The sequence below is a fragment of the Sturnira hondurensis genome, unplaced genomic scaffold (assembly GCF_014824575.4).
Source record: "Sturnira hondurensis isolate 20B ecotype Veracruz unplaced genomic scaffold, ASM1482457v3 Scaffold0012012, whole genome shotgun sequence".
Classification (NCBI taxonomy): domain Eukaryota; kingdom Metazoa; phylum Chordata; class Mammalia; order Chiroptera; family Phyllostomidae; genus Sturnira; species Sturnira hondurensis.
The window spans coordinates 2185209-2200709 of record NW_028084643.1 but is presented as its reverse complement, the minus strand read 5'-3'; positions in this window follow the sequence as shown (position 1 = coordinate 2200709).

The following is a 15501-nucleotide window of genomic DNA, read 5'->3' as shown; positions in this document are numbered from 1 at the left end:
CTGGGATGAGGGGGAAGTGAGAGAAGAAATAGAGACAACTGTACTTAAACAATAAAAAAGTACAAACAGAGAAAATATAAACAAAAAATCGTGTTTGAACCCTGATTTTTTTTTTTAAAAGTAAAATAGAGTCTAGAAATAGAGCCACATTTATATAGTTTTTTTAAATTTTTTCATAAAGACCAAAGATATCCTTGAGGAAAACAAAGTCTTATAAAAAATCATGCTAGAATGACTGGATATTCATACAGAATAAATAAGTATTTACCTCTACCTCGCATTACACACAAAATTTTATTTAAGAAAAACTATAGACCTAAATGTGAATGCTAAAACTGGAAAACTTCTCAAAGGAAAAATAAGACTACTAATTGGAAGGAGGAAATGTTTCTTCAACGAAATGCAGAAAGCAATAACCATATAGAAATATTATATTAAACTTCATTGAAATTAGAACTTATGTTTATCAAAGTCACCAGTAAGTAAATAAACAGGAAAGTGACAGACTGGGAGAAAATATTCACCAAACATACCTCTTATAAGGATTCATAGTGAAAATATATCAGAAATTTCTATAACATAATAATAAAAGACAATACAATTCAAAAATGGAAAAAAGGTCTTGAACATTTTTTCAAAATAAGATATAAAATGGCCAATAAGCACATACAAAGTGCTCAATATAATCTTTCTTCATAGAAAGTCATATTAACACCACAATGAGGTATCACTACATATTCACCAAAATGACTCAAATTAAAAAGACTAATAACTTTGATCGTTGAAGAGGAAGTGTAGCAACAGTAAAATAATTCATAAATTACAGGTATGTACCAGAGACAAGAAAGTATATGTCCACAAAAAGGCTTATAGAAGAAATTTCACAGGAGATTTACTCATACTAGCCCAAAATTGGAACAGTCTAGATGTTTACTGGAGAATATATATATTTAATATATGCTTACTTGTGGCATATTTGGTAAAATACTACTCAGTGATAACAAAGAATAAGTTTCAAAAATATTGTATTGAATAAAATAATCCTTTCACAAAAGGATCTACATATTCTAGACTTTCACTGATACGAAGTTCTACAATAGACAGAACTAAATTATGATGAACAAATCATTAGGACACAGATTAGCTCTAAGGGTAGTCCCATGACTAGGAAGAAATCCGAGGGAGCTTCCTTTGGTAGTGGCAATATTCCATATCTTGACTATGGTTTGGACTACCCAGGTGTATGCATTTGTCTAAAGTCCTAGAGGAGCACACTTAAAAATCTGTACATTTCATTGTATGTAGTTTTTGTCTACATAAATGCACTTTAAACAAATCTATAATGGACTATAATTAATAATATCATACTGCACATATTTAGGGATAATGATTATTAACATGTGTAGCTTACTTAAGAATGCACCATAAGTGATTAATGGGCCCTGGCCAGTGTGGCTCAGGTGGCTGGAGCATCATCCTCTAAACCTAATGTTTGCAGGCTCCATTCCCAATCAGGGTATATACCTAGGTTGTGGGTTTGGTCTTTGGTTAGGGCATGTGCAAGAGTCAACTGATCAATGTTTCTTTCTCACACAGATGTTTCTCTCTCTCTCTCTTTCTCTTTTATTTCCCCTCTCTCTAAATTCAATAAGTATGTGCTTGGATAAGGATAAAAAAATCGAAAAAATTGATGGATAGACAGGTATATAATGGAGTAAGTATAGTAAAATATTAATGACAGAATTGAGATTGTGGGCTTATGGGTCTTCACAATACAATTCTTTCAAACCATTCATATGTTTGGAAAATTCCAAAATAAAATGTTAGAAAAAACAGTGTACATGAGAGCTACCTGTCAATTCCAAAGTGCTAGACAAATAAAACATGTTCTTAACATTCCACTTAATTCTTGATAGCTTCTGACTCTGGGATTTTAGGTGTTAACTCCTACCCCCCAAAAAATTGATATGGCCTTACCATGGGTTCTTACATGGCCCTCTTGAGATATAATGGTGAAAGTAAATATAACAAAGGTAATTTTTTGAAAGAACAGCAGAACATTACAGTGGGTTAAAATACTTTAAGACACTTAAACCAAACTCTTTCTACAATATCTATGATAGGTGATACGAACAATTACAGCTTGTTAAGTTCATGTTCTATTTCAGTTTATAAGGATCATTATGTATTTGTTTATTTAACAATTGCAATCACCTTATGCTCTAGGTATTACTGTTCCTGTTTCACAAATGAGAAAGTTGAGTTTCCTGAGGTGAACATGTGCCTAAATCATATAGCTGTCATGGGTGGAGCAGGATTTTAAACCACAATGGTGTGTCTCCCGAATCCACATTGTCAACAGTTATGCTTCATTTACTTGGTCTGAGCATCAAATAATGGGACAACACACAATAGAACAGGATAACCTGTTCCATTGCTTGACATACTTCTTTTCCTTGATCTATAACTAGACCCTGAAACATTCACAAAATATATATCTACATTTTGCCAAGATGTCCCTCTTGTCAAAATCAAGTAAAGTTTGTCTTTCCAAAGTACTTGTTCCCTATGAATATCCCAGGAGAAAACTGGAAAGACAGAAGATGGAGGAGAGAGGGAGAGATGGTCCTAATGTCGGGAGAAAGCAGGTGTCTAACTGTTGGCCAAAATGTTAAATTACTAGAGCAATTTAATTTCCCAGTTTGCCAAGATGCCAGCTACTCAGAAGTAACAAAGACCCGCATATGTCAGCAAACAGCTGAAGATAATTTTCAGCAACACTGTGCCCAAAGCAAAGAAAAGCATTCTAAATATCTCATTAAACCTTTAGAGTCTGAATGATCAACTGATTTCTTTGTAAGCCACAACTTTGTATCCTGTACCCTCCAAAGCATCTCTCGAGTCAACATTTTCTGGGAGAATGATGTGTCACCCTGAGCAAGCCTACTTGTCAGGTCTGGGAAAATTGATCTGTATAGTTGCTCTTATGAAAGAAACTTATGAGAGAATTCCCTGTGTTTGTCCTGTTTTGAGTGAGGTATTATGTGTTTTAGGGCCTGTACTTCCCCAAAGTACCAAAATACAAAAGAAAGTTCTTTAGCTCTTATCTTCCACCTGTCATCTTTGAAATGAGTAGGGCTTCTGCTCTGACTAATCCATACAGGCAATCAGTAACAAAGAAGATCTCCATCCTTTCTGCACATCGGTTTCCCACCTCTTTTTTTAAAAAGATTTTATTTACTTATTTTTAGAGAGAGGGAAAGGGAGGGAGAAAGAGAAGGAGAGAAACATCAATGTGTGGTTGCTTCTCAAGCGCCACTCACTGAGGACCTGGCCCACAACCCAGGCACATGCCCTGACTTGGGAATTGAACCAGCGACTCTCTGGTTTGCAAGCTGCTGCTCAATCCACTGAACCACACCAGCCAAGGCTCCCACCTCTATAATTAGGCATAGCAATATCTTCTCAGATTGTTTTATGATTTTAGAGAATCACTGTGAATTTCTTAGAAAATAAATGAATTGTTCACAGGTGTTTTGCCTAGCCGGGAACCATTCAGTAAATGGTACCATGAACCTGTATTTTAAGAGGTCTGGTGAGGTCCCCTCTCAAAATTCCTTCACTGCATATAATAAAGCACAAATACCACACACGCACACACACACACAAAGTCCAGCAATTCTTAATCACTAGCCAATCACTAGCCAATCACATGCAACTAGCCAAGTAACTGGGTTCAGTAAGGTGAAATATTCCTGCTCAGGGAGCGCAGAGAAAGCAGTTGCTCCAAACAGGGGCACTTGTTTCCATGACTCCTCAGACTCTTTTTTCCTCCCTCTTTCTGAATAGTTCAGTGAGGCCAAGGTCGATGTTAAAGCTACCACACTCCTATTTCAAATGTTACTCAGAAGATAGCGGGAATGCAGAAACAGGACAAATGTCAAGAAACTTCACTTGAGGGCTGATTTCCACTGTGAATTAGAAGTTCACTTTGATCTCCTCACCTGTAACCTTCAGTTCAACAAACCACCACAACCACAGTGTGCCTAGCTCTGCACCTGCCCAGCCAGTGACTGCAACACTGGGTGATTTGATTGACAGACTGTCTCTTCCTTCACCAGTCAACTTTTCCAGCCAACTGTGAGCTCTTGAGTGTCACATCAATTTAGAAGGCGAGATTTATACATTAGTTCAGAAAGAATACAAACGTTTTTATAAAAGCCAAATTCTAACAAAGCAGAACAGCCTCAGACCTGTTTTAAAAAAAGTAGGGACTAGTGAACCAAGCCTCAGTCTCTAAAAGAATTTAAGTGACATTTGACATAGACAACAAAAGCTGTATTCACTCACAGATATATAAGAAAAATTCTTATAATAAGGATCCTTTTTTGCCTTCCATCAACCATTCATAGGGTGGGAAATAGAAATTCTTAACTGAAATCAGAACTTTTGTTCTGTATGTTTGTTTTTTGTTGATTTTTGGTGTGGGCACTTCTGCAGAATTCACAGGCAATTGACTCCTTTTAGAGTGAGATGCTATAAAGGTAGAAAGGCAGCAGGAAATGCCACAGCCACATGTGCCTTGGCTGTTGGGTGAGCAAACTTGTTTTTTTACTACAAAAAAGCAAATTCACTTTCATATTCAGAATGCCCCCCCCCCCCGCCGCCCCNAAACTTGTTTTTTTACTACAAAAAAGCAAATTCACTTTCATATTCAGAATGCCCCCCCCCCCGCCGCCCCACATTCTGATGCAGCAATAAGCATCCTCAGCAATACTTACATCAAAGTCAAGACCAACTTTTTCAAGTACCACACACTGCATGATTTTCATCTCGAGTTGGCTTTTGGCAGACTGAAACTACTAACCAATAATCATACAATGATATTCTGGGAAACCAAAGACTCACATTTAAATTGTGCTTCATTCAAATTTTGCATGGAGGATAATATCTGCTGTTTTCCTAAATTTAGAATCAGACCATTAAATGTAGGGGTAAAATTCTCATCAAAAGAAGTCGTATAGAATTCCCTTTCTTGGGAATTTCGAAGGAAGAGTTTTTAAATTCTTTACATGGGAACAAAGGTTAAACATTCAATTTTAAAAACTCACCTTCTTAGGAAAAAAGCAAACCCTCCCAATTTATAAAAGGTGCTATAGACTTGCCAAAGTGAGTGTTCTGTATATTCCACCTCAGAATTACTTACTTGGAGGACATCCTAACAAAACTCAACTGTATTTATTTCTGACAAGACAAACATCTGAAATAAATTAACAATTTCCATCCTTTCTGAATTTGTCAATTCTATTGCCATCTATGTTGGGATCATGAACAGTTGGGAGCTTCACTATCTGTATGACACAAGGAGGCTACCAGTCAGTGAATGCCAAATCAAGACAGAACACTGTCACTCCCCCCGGTTACAGGATATAACAGTCCCCTTTGAAAGAGGAAGGGCATGCAACGGGATGAACTCTGGATTGGAAGGATGCTGGTTTGGATTCTTCCAAAAGACCCAAGGTTGGGAACCTGGAGCAAATCACATTACTTTCCAGATGTTGGCTTATTTGTATAGTCAAGTTTTAATGTTAGGCCTATTTTGCCTGCAGGTGAGAGAAAACCAACTCAAAATACCATAAGTAAAAAAATTGAATTTATTACGCCCTGGCTGGCGTAGCTCAGTGGATTGAGCGCGGGCCTGCGAACCAGACGATCGCGGTTCGATTCCCAGTCAGGGCACATGCCTGGGTTGCAGGCCGGTTCCTTGCAGGCTAACTACCAGCAGGGGACGCACAAAAGGCAACCATACATTGATGTTTCTCTCCCTCTCTCCTTCCCCTCTAAAGATAAATAAATAAATAAAANTGAGGGCTGATTTCCACTGTGAATTAGAAGTTCACTTTGATCTCCTCACCTGTAACCTTCAGTTCAACAAACCACCACAACCACAGTGTGCCTAGCTCTGCACCTGCCCAGCCAGTGACTGCAACACTGGGTGATTTGATTGACAGACTGTCTCTTCCTTCACCAGTCAACTTTTCCAGCCAACTGTGAGCTCTTGAGTGTCACATCAATTTAGAAGGCGAGATTTATACATTAGTTCAGAAAGAATACAAACGTTTTTATAAAAGCCAAATTCTAACAAAGCAGAACAGCCTCAGACCTGTTTTAAAAAAAGTAGGGACTAGTGAACCAAGCCTCAGTCTCTAAAAGAATTTAAGTGACATTTGACATAGACAACAAAAGCTGTATTCACTCACAGATATATAAGAAAAATTCTTATAATAAGGATCCTTTTTTGCCTTCCATCAACCATTCATAGGGTGGGAAATAGAAATTCTTAACTGAAATCAGAACTTTTGTTCTGTATGTTTGTTTTTTGTTGATTTTTGGTGTGGGCACTTCTGCAGAATTCACAGGCAATTGACTCCTTTTAGAGTGAGATGCTATAAAGGTAGAAAGGCAGCAGGAAATGCCACAGCCACATGTGCCTTGGCTGTTGGGTGAGCAAACTTGTTTTTTTACTACAAAAAAGCAAATTCACTTTCATATTCAGAATGCCCCCCCCCCCGCCGCCCCACATTCTGATGCAGCAATAAGCATCCTCAGCAATACTTACATCCAAGTCAAGACCAACTTTTTCAAGTACCACACACTGCATGATTTTCATCTCGAGTTGGCTTTTGGCAGACTGAAACTACTAACCAATAATGATACAATGATATTCTGGGAAACCAAAGACTCACATTTAAATTGTGCTTCATTCAAATTTTGCCTGGAGGATAATATCTGCTGTTTTCCTAAATTTAGAATCAGACCATTAAATGTAGGGGTAAAATTCTCATCAAAAGAAGTCATATAGAATTCCCTTTCTTGGGAATTTCTAAGGAAGAGTTTTTAAATTCTTTACATGGGAACAAAGGTTAAACATTCAATTTTAAAAACTCACCTTCTTAGAAAAAAAGCAAACCCTCCCAATTTATAAAAGGTGCTATAGACTTGCCAAAGTGAGTGTTCTGTATATTCCACCTCAGAATTACTTACTTGGAGGACATCCTAACAAAACTCAACTGTATTTATTTCTGACAAGACAAACATCTGAAATAAATTAACAATTTCCATCCTTTCTGAATTTGTCAATTCTATTGCCATCTATGTTGGGATCATGAACAGTTGGGAGCTTCACTATCTGTATGACACAAGGAGGCTACCAGTCAGTGAATGCCAAATCAAGACAGAACACTGTCACTCCCCCCGGTTACAGGATATAACAGTCCCCTTTGAAAGAGGAAGGGCATGCAACGGGATGAACTCTGGATTGGAAGGATGCTGGTTTGGATTCTTCCAAAGGACCCAAGGTTGGGAACCTGGAGCAAATCACATTACTTTCCAGATGTTGGCTTATTGTATAGTCAAGTTTTAATGTTAGGCCTATTTTGCCTGCAGGTGAGAGAAAACCAACTCAAAATACCATAAGTAAAAAAAATTGAATTTATTATTTTACATAATCCAAATTTCCAGGTAGCAGACCTCAGGAAAGGCTGAATCTAGGTGCTTAAGAGGAATACGAGTGAACAGTCTCTCTTCAGCCCTTTGCTCAGTGTTTCTGCCTACTGACTTCATTCTCAGGAAGGCCCTCCTCAAAGGGAGTGAAGAAGATCTTGGAAAAACCTCAGATTTATCTGCTAGGTAAGGTTCCATCTGCTGGGTAACAATAGCAGAAAAAGATGATGTGTTTCTCAATAGTATCAGTGAAAGTCCTAGAGCTGGGTTTCATAAGCTGAGCTCACATCAACTCCTGAACAAAGAATCACAACCAAGATGACACATGTTCACTTGGGCTTTTGTCCGAGTCACTTGCTCACCAAACACAACTCAAAGGAAGTCTCTGGTGCCATTAGAAGAAAAATCACAAGCAGATATTATTGGTGGGGAAAAAATAAAGTTATCAATTATGTGAAAGAAATAGATTACAAGATATTAAAGCCCTCTTCATAATCTAATATAATTGCTCTAGTTTTAAAATACTCAAAAATAATGGAGCACTGCAAAGCTTAACTTCATTATTTGCCCAAATCAACTTTAATCTCTTCAAATAATGAGTAACAAGTTATTCTAATTAAAGTCATTAAATAAATGGAACGCTGTCTTCAAAATGGAATGGTTGTCAGTTGTTTGATTAAAAAGAAAAAAGCAATGGTGGTGGAATTTGTCAGAATTTTTTCCCCAAGATCTTTCCCCAGGAAACATGTGAGCACCACTAAAAGCCATCTGTGTGCCCAAAGAGCAGTTTATTTTATTCATAATTGTAATCAATTAAAAATAAAATTGAAGATACTAGTACATAAAAATTATTTGTTCTCACATGGAGTAGGTAAAACTTACGAATACATCAGGAATGAAATGCACCATTCATTCTTAATAATTGTGGAAGAATTTTCTGGATTCTTACTAGATGTGTGAACCAAACTCTTGTCTGGAAAGCAAGATAAGAGGAGTTAACAGAGACTCCTGATGGTATAATCTCGGACTGTAGGAGTCAATGAGACACACCAACACTCACACAAGGAGAAGAAAAATGGCAACCTCACAGAAATCTGATAATTAAAATATTAAAGGATAGTGTTTGTGATGGTTAATTGTATGTGTCAACTTGACTGGGCTAGGAGATGCCCAAAGAGCTGATAAAATGCTACTTGTGGAGATCTGGGGTATTTCTAGGTTGTTTCTGGAAGATATTAGCATTTGAGTCTGCTGAGTAAAGATCTGCCCTAGTTAATGTGAGTAGGTATTACTCCATCCCTTGAGGACACAGAGAGAAAAAGAAAAGGCAAAGAAAGAGTTGATTCTTTTTCTTGAGCTATTCTAGTTCTTCTTGTGCATCTCCTCTTGCCTTGGACATCAGGTCTCTTGATTTGCAGGCCTTCAGACTCTGGGACTTGCACCAGTGGCTTTCCCCAAGCCACAAACCTTCTCAGGGAGTTACATTATCAGCTCCCCTGGTCTTTAGATCTTCCAAACTCAGAGAGTTATACCAGCTTGCAGACAGTGAAGGGAGATCATGGCTTATCTCAGCCTCCCAAATTTCATGAGCCAATTTACAAAATAAATCTCCTCTTCTATATCTACTACTATCTACATCTTTACTTATATCTATATCTACATATGTTATCTGTATCTATATCTATTATCTGTATCTATGTCTATCTTATTGATTCTGTTTCTCTGGAGAACCATGACTAACACAGTGTTCATGTTTCACTTTTAATTGGTGGTTACATAAACGAAGGTCCCAATTACTTCTTTATTAAAAACTATTCCATATGTACTAAACATTATTTGTGTTTCCCCTCTCCTCGCAAGTCTTAGCTCCTTTTCTTCCATTTGTTACAGAACACACCCAGGGCGGTGAACGATATACTATTACCGAAAAGATTCCCCTTTTTTCTTTAGGGGTTCCACCCCCATAGTAGGTTCACTTTGCCCACTGCTGGGGGAAAGACATCTCTCAATGCCAGAGATTGGTAGAAAAGAAAGGAATCATTTGTTTAAAAGCTACACAGACTTAGAGTAATGACTTAATGTCTTCATTAAAAATACTAAAGGTTTTTAGAATACCCACAGACCCAACCCTCTCCCTCCTTCTCCCTCTGCCCAGTCTGGGGTACCATATCTCAGGAAAAGAAGTAGAAGTTCATGGTTCAGGCAGCCCCTCAGTTCCAGCACCATCAGCTGTGTCACTGCCATGATCCCCAGTTAATCCAGAACCATGTGACACCTTTTCATGTCCCAACAGCAAGGGTCCTCTCACCCCTTTTCTTCCAGACAAAGTCACTCCTGCTTCCTAAGCCATGTGGCAAAAAGGGCGCACCCTAAAGCTGCACGATCACAACTTTTACCAAAGCCATGTGGTCCCAAAAAGCCCCTCATGGCTGCCAAGCCTGGGTTTAAATCCCAGCACCAATCTTCCTCTGCAGCCCCATTTCCAACTTCTCCCATAATCCACTACACCTACCAGCACTCCCATATTCCTCCAGCTTTACTGGGCTGCCACAGTAAGTCCAGGCAGGCATGGCCCCATGGCATACAGCCAATCATCTCCAAGCTCTCATGTAGGTGCTGTTTCCAGGGGAAGTTGCTTCCCGCTAGCATCATGGGTTGAAGTCACTCCCATCCCCCTGGCCCAAAGCACAACCACAGCTGTTTAACATATCTATGAAACCAGTTAAAGGTTATAGATATGTTAAATGACCATTCTAGAGGTTATCTGCAAAACTGTTTCTATTCAAAAATAATTCTGCTCCATGCAATGGCCCTGCTTCATGCATCCCACCCCCCAGCTCAGACTTGTGGGGGTGAGGACATCCTACATATATGTATATTTTTCTAATATGTCCTGGACACCCTGAGTTCTATACCCCATTACTAATCCCCATTTGGGGCCCCCCTTGGCTACACCCTGTTTTACATTTACTTGACAATTCCCAAACCCTTAAAGTATTCACTATACCCTTGTATTTTCTCTATCAAGGTCATATTCGTTGGAAGCATCAGCTCTGTAGAATGCAAAACTTTTTCCTCCCAATAGAAGTGATCACCCCAGCACCTTAATGATATCACCATTACATATGCCAGTAATGGATATGATAGTTTTCCAATTCTTTGGAATGTCTAAAGAAGAAGTAGGAATAACTTAGTAAGAAATAATTGCTAGATTTTATTGAGTCAAAAAAGATTAAATTACCTTGAAATTTTCTTCAATGTTTTTTATAATATGTTATGTATGTATATAATCCAATTTCTTGTTGCTACAAGATAGCCACAGCCAGCAGCTATAGAGCCATGGCACATTTGTAAGTGTGGAGCAGAGAATAACAATAAATTTAAAAGTTTTCCAAGGAATCAGAGAGACTTCCAGAAAAAAACTCAGTCCATATATTTTTCACTTATCTCTTACATGTCATCAAAGCCTAAAACATGCAGTCAAACCTGCAGAATTTTAAAGAGATCATTATTTTATCAGCAATATGCAGTCTCTCTCATGCAGCTAGTATTTTGTGCATCTATATACATTTGTACAATGGTAGGTAGTAACTAAAACCATTGAGAAATAAAATTCATTTAGGAAGTTGCTATATAGTCTAAGCAGAAAATTTCTGTACTTTAGAGGCTGAACTTGAAACAAGAGTACAAGAGGCTGAGCATGTCATAATTGGTAAATACATGTGACCTGTCTGATAGGAAATGGTGTCTGGGGGTCTGAAATGTTACATTGCATGGAAGTTAGTCATGAAAGGATAGATTATGCTGCAGTAGAACTCCCAACTCCTAGTGGCTTAAACAACAAAGACTGATATTTAGTAGTATATATTCATCATGGGTCTGAAGGGAAACTCATCACCAGGGCACCCTGTCTGATGGAGAAGTAACCTTCTCGAGTGTTACCAATCCAATAACCATCCCAAAGGGAAAAGGACACTTTGTAGAATTTCCCAGAGGTAATTAGAAACTCCAAGAGGTAATTAGTGACAGCACATGTCACTTCTGCTCGAAACTCCTTCACCCGAATTGGCCACAACATCCCTACCAAAGTCACAGGTCCCTATCAACCACGAGGAAGCCAAACAATACAATTCTAGCATGTGTCTGGAAGTGGAAAACTGGATATATTCTGTGGGAAACATTGATGACTATGACAGAATGAGACTAAAATGGAATAAAAGCAATAAAAACTAAAATCGAAACAGTGACTATATTGTAATTTGCAAAAAATAGAGGGTCATTGGAATCCTGATGAGAAGGAATTGGAAGTGAACAGCAGGAATACACCTGTACATTATAAAATATTTATTAACTATTTAATATACACTGTTTAGTTCACTCTATGGCTTTATCCCTTCCATATTATTTTGTTATCTTCACAAAATCTTTAGAAATAAACATCCCATTGGTAATTTAAGGAAATACCTTTGAATTTCTAAACTAGCCAATATCCTTTTGTGTAAGATTGGAAGAGAAGGTTAACATTTACCTGATAATATTAAATAATACATTCCTATGTGAATGTGTACCTCTTACCTAGGCACACCTGAAACATTCCATCACTTTCTTCTTTGGTGGACAAATTATAAAATGAACTAACTTTGTGTCAAATATGTTTTAATATTGTAGGAATGTATTACAGGAAGCTGTTCGACTGAATCTCAGACCTGACCTCTGACTTGAAGGATCGGACTGTGAAGCAAACCTAGACCCACAACTCCAGTCTTACACTTCCTAGGGAAAATGGTTTCAATCAGCACATGCATCTTCACTTATGTAGTTTTTAAAATCTTGTCACATTTACTCCATCCTAGGAGTACAGAACTTCTCTATTAATCTTTCTCCTCTCATAGGTATTTTCACTATAACAATAGTTAGTTTCCAGTGTGATTATTTTAGTGATATCAATTTTAAGACTGACAACAGGATGTTTTGGTCCATGGAGTGAGGTTGCTTTAATTCGGCCAATTGTATGGAACCATTATTTAAAAAATGATGGAAAAAATGTCAATCCCACTAACATTTACAGAGAAGAATAAATGATAAATATAAAATAATGAAATAGCCCCTTTTGCTTCCTGACTCCCTACTTGAGTTGGGATATCTCCCCCCATCTTCTCTGACTTTGGACTCCCATTCAAACTACTGGCACCCCTGATTCTCAAGCTATACTATTGTGTTTCTGCGTCTCCGGCTTCCAGATGCCAGATCATGGCACTGCTCAGCCTCTATAATCACTGTCCTTTATGATCCCCTGCCTGCAGAACTCTTCTTACTGATGGCTTCTTGTCAAGTTTAAAGAAGTTAGTAACTCCAAAGTGCTTTGAATTGACTTTTGTCCCTAGCAGCGACAAAACTGACTCTGGACCAAGATGGCAGCATAGGAGACTCCTGAATTCCTTGCTTCCCATGGACACACCAAATATAAGCTACACCTGGAGCAAGTCCCTCTATGAGAAATTCCCTTGTTGAGTGAGACATACACACTGGGTGACTGGGTGACTGAGAAAATCCCCACATTGAAACAAATAGGAAAGGCTGAGACATCCTCTCAACCCCACCCCTGGCACAGTGCCACAACATCTGGAAGGAACGCCAAACTCCCAGCTTCTCCCCAAGAAGCAAAGAGTTTGGGCCACAAATCTACTACCCCAAATTTTAAGGTGGCCACCAAGGGATGGGACCCCAAATCACCTAGCCATGAAAGCCAATAGAAGCTTGCATTCAGGAGTCCTGTGGGATTATAGCAAACAAAGAAGAAACAGTTGCTAATGGTTACTTGAGCACTTGCTAAGTAAGGCATCCCCGAGGACTCAGCGCAGAAGAGGCAAAAATGCCCATCTCCCAGTCCTTCCCTGGGAAGGGTCTGACAACATACTTTAGAAGCTGCTGCCTGAGAGTCCAGCTTCTAATAGACATCCTTCTAGGTGCTGACCATGGTTTTCCCCAGAGCCTGTTTTTGTTGAGTTTTAAACTCTTAATATATTCTAAACATTAATTGCTTATCAGATATATAATTTGCAAATACTTACTCCCATTTTGTGGGTTGCCTTTTTACTCTATGAGTAGTGTTTTTTGATGGGCAAAAAGTTTTTAATTTTAATGAAGTCCAATTTTTCTACTTTTCCTTTTATTGCTTGTGCTTTTGGTGTCCTATCAAAGAAATCATTGCCAAACCCAGTGTTGTGAAGCTTTGTCCTATGTTGTATTCCAAGCAGTTTATAGCTCTTAAGTTAGTCGTTTTTCCATTTTGAGTTAATTTTTGCATTTGGTATTAGCTAAGGGTCCTATTACATTCTTTTGCATGTGGGCATCCAGTTATCCCAGCAACATTTGTTAAAAGACTGTCTTTTCCCCATTGAATAGTCTTGGCACCTTGTCAAAAATTATGTGACTAGCCAAGAGTTGGAAGCAACCTAGGTGCCCATCAGTAAATGAATGGATCAAAAAACTATGACACATTTACACAATGGAATTCTATGCAGCAGAAAGAAGGAGTTCCTACCCTTTGCAACAGCCTGGATAGAACTGGAAAACATTATGCTGAGTGAAATAAGCCAGGCAGTGAAAGACAAATACCGTATGATCTCACCTTTATCAGGAACCCAAACAACAAAACAAACAAGCAAGCAAAATAAAACCAAAGACACTGAAACAGAGAACAGGGGGACAGTGACCAGAGGGGAGAGAATTTCAGGGGAAAAAGGGGAAGGGCTCACAGGAACTAGTATAAAGGACACATGGAGAACAACTAAGGGTGGTGGAAATGGGATGGAAGTGGGGAGCACTGGGAGGGGAATGGGCTGGGAAGGGAGTAAAAGACAGAAAACTGTACTTGAACAATAATTAAATAAATGGAAAAAATTATGTGACCATATATTTGAAAATTTATTTCTGAGCTCTCTCTTCTGTTCCACTGGTCTATATATTTGTCTTTACCCCAGTTCCTCACTTTGTTTATTATTGTAGTTTTGTAGCAACTTTTTAAATCAGGAATTGTGAGTCCTCCAACTTTGTTGTTCTTTTCCAGGATTGTTTTGGCTATTCAGAATCCCTTGATATCCCATATTAACTTTATTTTTTCTTTTTAAATTTTTTTTATTATTTTTATTTAATTCTTGTTCAAGTACAGTTTTCTGTCTTATATTCTCAGCCCTGTCCCCCGCAGTGCTCCCCACCTTCCTCCCATTTCCGCCCCTCACCCTTAGTTATTGTCCATGTGTCCTTTATACTTGTTCATGTGAGTCCATCCCCTTTTCCCCTGTGATTCTCTCCCCTCTCCCCTCTGGACCCTGTCAGCCTGCCATATTAACTTTAGAATTAGTTTTTCTTTCTCTGCAAAAACATTGTTGGGATTTTGATAGAGACTGTATTGACTTTGTAGATCTTTTTGAGTAATATTGATACCTTTACAAAAATATTGACATTCTTTACAAGAATCCAAGGTGATATTCTACCTTTTATTAATATTTAATTTTTCAGCAATGTTTTATAATTTTTGTTGTCTAAGTCTTTCACTCCTTAGTTAATTCCTGTTTTATTCTTTTGATATTATAAATGGAATTATTTCATTAATTTATTTTTCAGATTGTTCATTGTTAGCATACAGAAATATCACTATTTTTTCAATATTATTCTGTATTAGTTTCAGGTATACAACATAGTGGTTAGACAATCATATACTTTACAAAGTATTCCTCCTGATATTTCTAGTACTAAACTGGTACCATACATACATAGTTATCACAAAAATTTTGACTGTATTTCCCATACTGCACTTTACATCCCTATGATTATTTTGTAACTACTAATCTGCACTTTTCAATCCCTTCACATTTTTCACCTGGTACTCCAAACTCCCCCTGGAAACCATTAGTTTGTTCTCTGTATCTCTGAGGCTGTTTCAGTTTTGTTTGTTCATTTATATTGTTTTTTAAAGATTATTTATTTATTTATCTT